Source organism: Suncus etruscus, chromosome X (assembly GCF_024139225.1).
Source record: "Suncus etruscus isolate mSunEtr1 chromosome X, mSunEtr1.pri.cur, whole genome shotgun sequence".
Classification (NCBI taxonomy): Eukaryota; Metazoa; Chordata; class Mammalia; order Eulipotyphla; family Soricidae; genus Suncus; species Suncus etruscus.
The window spans coordinates 123,665,347-123,672,118 of NC_064868.1; the positions used below are offsets into that span (position 1 = coordinate 123,665,347).

Sequence of the window (6,772 nt, forward strand, 5' to 3'; positions counted from 1 at the left end):
AGTCAACCTTTTACAAGTCTCATTACATTTAGTAATTTCAACATTTCTTAAGGGAGGGATTGCAGAGACTTACAGTGGGTAGGGCATTTGTTTGCATACAGCCAACCTGGCTACTATCCCAGGAATCCCATGTGATCTAAGCCCACCAGGAATGACTCCAGGGAAGACAGGAGTTACACCTGAGCACCCGAGAGTGTGCCCCCAAATAAAACATACAAAAACGACATTTCTTTTTTATTTCAGCTTCACCAGATTTCTAACATGCCTTCAATTGAGGATTGATCAACTAATTGACTTGGGAGGAGTTGGACCTCAGAAATTACTCCTGCCTGATTCAAAGAATCACCTGGAATGCTGGAGACTGAATCCAGGTCGACTGTGCTATCGCTCCAGCTTCCCATTAATACATTTTTAACAAACATATAGGATTAACTGTCAGGAACAACTAAGAGTGTTAAATTATTTTCTCCTTTCATCCTCATAATAACTGCATAAATGACTAGTATTTTTTCTTTTTCTAAAAATTATGGAACACTTCACGAATTTGTGTGTCATCCTTGAGCAAGGGCCATGCTAATCTCTGTATCTTTCCAATTTTTGTATATGTGCTGCCGAGGGGTAAAAAGTAAAGGTATGGAGTCATACCTAGATTAATGGTCTAAGGCACAAATCAGTATATGGTGGAGTTGATTGAAAAACATGCAATCTGACTGTATAATTCATGTATTTTCACCACTACTTACAAGAGGCAGAATAGAGTGCACATAAGATATATATCTTTACTGCTTAAATGTTTATTTACTGGATTTTGGATACACAGGCAACTGTTTGACTCTGTGCTCTAAACTTTAGTCACTGTAGGACTTGCCATTGCAAGGTTAAAAATTTAAACATTGTGTTCTGTCTCTACCCTTACAATTTTAATTTAATATTTTTTATTAAACATACATATGGGCTGGCAGAGCAATACTAGTGGCCAAACAGAATTCAGGGGCAGAGAAATAGTGCATTGACCAAACTGAGTTCCATCCTGGATATCCCAGAAAGTTCTTCAAACCTTCCCGGAGTAATTACTGGGAACAGAGACATGAGTAACCCTTGTGACCCCCCAAAACCAATAAATAAATAAATAAATAAATAAATAGACAGATAAATACATAATCATAACTATAGATTAGGTGAAATTTTATATAGAGAACCTGAAATGAACGAAATATTGTTAGAAAAGTAAATTATTTTATTGTCAAACAAAAGAAATATTTGAAATAAGAAAACAACATTTAGAACTATTTTTCACCCAAGAATAAACATATGACAAAGGTGGGATTCTCATAAAGTAAAATGGCCTGTAAATTCCATTCTAGACATTTCTTAGCTTTTACTGTCAGCCTGTATTAAGCGGTATTACATGTGACTCCCCAAATTAGAAAGCTATGTTTACAGTCCAGCGTACTAAAGATTTGTGTACATTTTAAATAATGAATAAAACATTAATTTATATTAATTTAATAATTATATCAGATCAGGTTTTTACATCTATAAAGAAGTTATGCAACTTTTAAATATTTATGCATATAATTAAGCAATATATGTAATATTTCCTAATATAAAATCAATATTCTTTCTTAGGATAAAACATTTTGTATTTTATGGCTGATTCAAATTTTCACCTTTATTTTTTTAAAGTAAAACTGTTTTTACTTTGAAATTCTGAGGAAGGGGTGAGAGAAATAAAAGCCACGTTGTAACGAGGCAACACATGCACGCATGTTTAAATTTTAAATTCTCTTTACTCTTTCTGAATTTCACCTTTGGCGGTTTTTACGCACTTCATGCAAACTCTAAAATATATTAGCACATAATTTTAAAACTTTAGGACAGGGAAGATATGGTAATTATTACAGGACATAAGTTCCAAGTACAAATTCAAATTTAGGAGGCTGGAGAGTTAGTACAATGCATATTCTTGCCAGAAGTCATTCCTGAGTACGTAGATAGGGATAACTCCTGAGCATTGCCAGGTGTGTCCCCAAAATATATTTTAGAGTTAATGCAATATATTTTAGATGCCAAAGTTGAAAACTTATTTATGTAAATGATATTAGGCATTACATTATACTACATTAAACTATTTCAATTTATTCATGTAGGTTAAAATCACATAGTAATAAATTATCACAAATTTACTTTGATCCATTTATTTTCTGATAATTCTACTTTCTTTTTTGCTGCTTTTTCTTGCTTTATTTTGGGGTGCCACATCCATCTATGCTCTGGAATTGATCCTAGCTCTGCACTCAGAAATTTTCTGGCAGGCTTGAGGGATCATATATTGGATGTTGAAATTAGGGAGCCAGGGTAGGATTGAGAGGGGAGAGTTTCTGTGCCAACACGTGTGCCCAGCAGCTGTGGGCAGTTGTTCAGGCTGAATTTCCTCAGCAGCACTGCTGTGTTTGGTGCCCTTGTCCCCGCTACCTATGCAGCGATTGCATGACTTTGTGCAAAGTTCTTTCCTTCCCTTTAAGTGCATCTCTGCCTGGATCTTTAGTCTTAAATGTGTGTGGAGGTGGGGGGTCCGTGTTCAACATTCCCGTGCTAATCACAGCACAAAGAAAGTTACTACTGTTTTTGTTTTTGTCTTTGGGCCACACCTGGCAGCTCTCAGGGGTTCCTCCTGGCTCTCAGCTCAGAAATCGCTCTGGCAAGCTTGGGGGAACATATGGGATGCCAGGAATCAAACCCGGTCAGTCCAGGTTGGCCGTGTGCAAGGCAATCCCCCTACCGATGTGCTGAGTTTACTACTCAGAGTAAACTCAGGGCCCCAGAGTAAAGTAAAGTAAACCAATGACAACCCCACAGGACACACTCATACTTGACAATCACTTTCCCTGTTAGTCTTTTGGCTTCTCCCCAGAATCTTTGCAGTGTGCCAGAGTAAAAAGCATTGGAGACACAAAGACACCTGAGAAAAGGGGCTTTGTCTGAGGCCTGAGGCCAGAGGAGGATCTAGGTCTGGCTGACCACATTGTTACTCGCTTTGCTTCTGCAAGTTTTTGCCAGCAATATCTCTTTTGGGGGGAGGGGGCACACCCGGTGACGCTCAGGGGTTTCTCCTGGCTGTGTGCTCAAAAATCGCTCCTGGCTTCGTGGACCATATGGCATGCCAGGGATCTAACCTGGGTATGTGCTGGATCAGCTGCATGCAAGGCAAATGCCCTACCACTGTGCCACTGCTCCAGCCCCATCTTGAGTGCAGGAAAGCACTTTATAAATGTTTAGGCACCGATTTTTTGTTTGTTTCTTTTGCTCTGTGGGCTTTTTAAAACACCTCATGGTGTACAGGGCTTACTCTTGTCTGTCTCTGTATTCTGAATTCATTATTGTTGGTACTTTGTTGATAACAGAAACTGAAATAGGCACCTATTCAAGCATGGTCTGCCACACTCAAAGCAAACCATAAGTGCTGTGTGATTATATATATCCTGTGTTTGTTTTTTTCATTCATGTTTTAATATAATTTCTTTATTAAAGCTCCATTATTAGAGAAATGCTCATGGTATACATTCTATGTGTTGTTTCTTTTTAAATAGAAAGACATACCATTTAAAAAAACTTTTCATTTAATATATATTTATAGTATTTCTAGGGGGAGAGTTAGATGCTATTTACAATGAAGAAGTAAAAATATGATATAATACATGAACACCTTTTCTTTCCTTGTCGAGTGCAATGATTGCATTAATAATCACTCTTCAAATGGACAACAAAGGATGGTAAAGAATGGTAAGAATGGTCAATTTTTTAGAAATGCTACATGTCCTATCACTCAAGATGCTTTCCTCTTCATCTATTGCTATGATAATATGATTTTTATTTTTATACATATTAAGTATAATATTTATTGACTTCTGTATGTTCGACCATACTTGTATCTCTGGGATGAATCCTACTTGTTCATGGTGTATGGCCTTTTTGATAAATTGATGAGTTCTGTTTGCTAGTGTTTTATTGAGGATGTTTGCATCTGTGTTCTTCAAAGATATGGACCTGAAATTCTCTTTATTGGTAATATCTCTATTTTCTTTTGGTGTCAGGGTGATGTGATGATCTTCACAGAAACAATTTGAGAGTCTTTCTGTTTTTTCAACTTTCTGGACAAGCCTGAAAATTATTGCAGTAGTTCCTCTTTAAAGGTTTGGAAGAATTCATTATTGAATCCATCTGTGGTTTTGTTTTTTGAAATTAGCTTATCATCAAGACCATAATTTGTTTTGAAAGTTCTAAGCCTCTTCCAAAGTCATAGGCTCTCTTTTGGACAGGCATGTGGTACAAACTGTCTGGCTATCCTGTGCACCTTCTGGACCATTTCTTTTTGTTCTTTTGGCTCTGACTTCAATCCTCATATTTTCAAGCTAATTTCAAAGCTAGAGAACAGCAGGAAAGTCTCAAGCTCTGCCCAAAGCAGAGATTTTCATCTGGGCAGCTAGTCAAGGACAGATGGACATAGTGCCCCCCATATGCCTTTTTTGTCTGTTTCTTCTTTGTTCTTCTGATTCTTGGCAGGCTTATGTCAAGACCAGTGTTTAACACTATAGCTCCAAGCCTGTTTCAACACAGAAGACTCTCACCTGTGGGACCAACCATTCAAGCAAGGGCAGGCTTATTCACCATCTGGTACATCTTTCTGGCCATCCTGTGCAGTCAGGTAATGCGATATTCTGTCCCAGAGCAATCAACCTGTTCTAGAATAACCCAGTGATTTCTTAGTATTGTTATTCTATCAGAGAAAAAGAGCCTACTTGGAGAAAAATCCCTACTCCATCCCAGTAGAAAATGCAGCTAGGATCCATACAATAAAATTATTGAGATGGGCTTGTTCTGGAAATTGTCAGAAATCTAAGATGACCTGAATGTATAGTGTGTGGACTTCAATGTCATGAATGATCTTTGCTATTTCTCTGAAAGTGAACAGTTAGGTCTTGCTCACTAGCAAGATGAGCAAACTGGGATGGCCAATGAGGGAATTAGTAAAAACTGTCTGCCCTACGTAATGCAAGGGAGTCTGAAGTCTGGACCAGGCAATTTGAGGGACAAACTGAGTCAGAATGCAACCCCGCTTTGCCTAATGGTGGACTGGGTGGAATTATAGAAACTTGACCTACCACAAGTGACTCTTCTAGACATAGGCAGTAAAATGGATGAATAAAGAAGGATGACTAAACTTGGGTTGTTCAAATTAGGATTGGGCATAACTTTGGTTGCCTGCAGCACCCACAAGATTTCGTATACAAAAGATTGTTTAGGATATCTAACCTGAGTTGAACTGGATAGACAAAATTTGGAATGGGTGAAGTACCGGTATCATTTGCTCCTCTGAGGGTCTCCGAGGAAACACTGTTAATGAAAGGAATGACCAGGGCATGATGACAAACCTGGGAGAATTTTGGAGCACCAGGAGTCAGAGTGTGAAGTTAGAAATGTAACATGCTTTTGAGAGTCCGAGCACTCAACCTGGTAGCAGAAAAGAAATGCTTGCAGCATGGCAAACCTGGAAAGACTTGTAATTAAAGTTCCTGAGTTCATGTGGGGAGTAGTGAAATGGAAGAAATGGAGAGAAAGCTGTTCTTGGAGTACTGGTCAGAATGGGTAGAGTTAAGCACCAATCTTTCATCATCCAACTTATTAGTGGATTGAATATCCATAATACCTTACTATCTTTGTCTTGCCTTGGCTACATCCTCATAGACCAGCTGGTTTGCTCTGGTTCTCTGATTGAAATTCTTTCAAAGCCTTGTGGCTACCTACACCTCTGGGGACTTCAGTCCCCTGGGTTTGAACTGCAGTGAAATTCTGAACATAACCTTAAGATTAGAGACATATGAGATCATCAGGGTAACACTTACTCTTATCTCCCCCAAATAATAAACAAACCCCATTTCCCTTGCTGTTTTTAGTGGTTAAATCCTGTCATGTCCATGGACTGAATGTAAGGGGAGGTTTCTCTCAATGTTTTAAAAATATTTTTATGTCTCTATGAAAAACTGCCTTATACGTAAGCCTATTATTGGTTTGTGGGAAGACTCCAATATCTGGTAGCAGTCCTTTTCATAGTAGGGAATGGGATAGGATTCTGACATCTTGGAGCGTGTTGCCACTGCCACTGCTGCTGCACTAAGAAGACTGCATTAATATATGCAGGTATACACACCAATTTCATCAGAATGATGTGACTCTCTGCAGTTCAAGAGTCTTCCAAGGAATAGGAGTTGTTCACAGTGGAAACAAACAAAACTGCCATGCCATTTTCACTATCTTTCACTAGATGAATGGAGAGGATTGCAGAGAAGAAAGAGAAGACAATAACCTAGACAGCAGTACACCTTGCCCAAAGACTCATGTCAACTAAGATACTGGGGATATAGCTTCACCTCTAGAGGTCATCAACAACACAACTTTTTCTCCATAGAGAATTTATTGAGGCCTGAGTTGTAGGACAAGATTAAAGAAGAGCAGCGGGGATTTCTCTGATTCCTCTCTCTCTGGTGACTTCTGAGGTTCATTTCCCTAAGGAATCTAATTCTTTGTATCCATTGTGTATTTTGTGTCTGCATATTTCTGCTAATGGTTAGGTTTTTCAACTTGATTGCACTATTATAAAAATAGAAGAAGAATCAGATGACAGTAGTAAAACACTCTAGAGAACATTTCTGATTTTCCAGGACTTCAGGGACACACCATACCTATAAAATAAAAATCCACGAGTGGTGAGACT

At 38.3% G+C, this 6,772-nt stretch overlaps 1 non-coding gene across 1 annotated transcript; it reads right to left on the minus strand.

Moving 5' to 3' along the window:
- Positions 1-520: 520 nt before the first annotated feature.
- On the minus strand, positions 521-622 carry LOC126000345 (U6 spliceosomal RNA). Its single transcript, XR_007492689.1, has one exon. It is a non-coding gene; the product is annotated as a U6 spliceosomal RNA (small nuclear RNA).
- Positions 623-6,772: the final 6,150 nt, after the last annotated feature.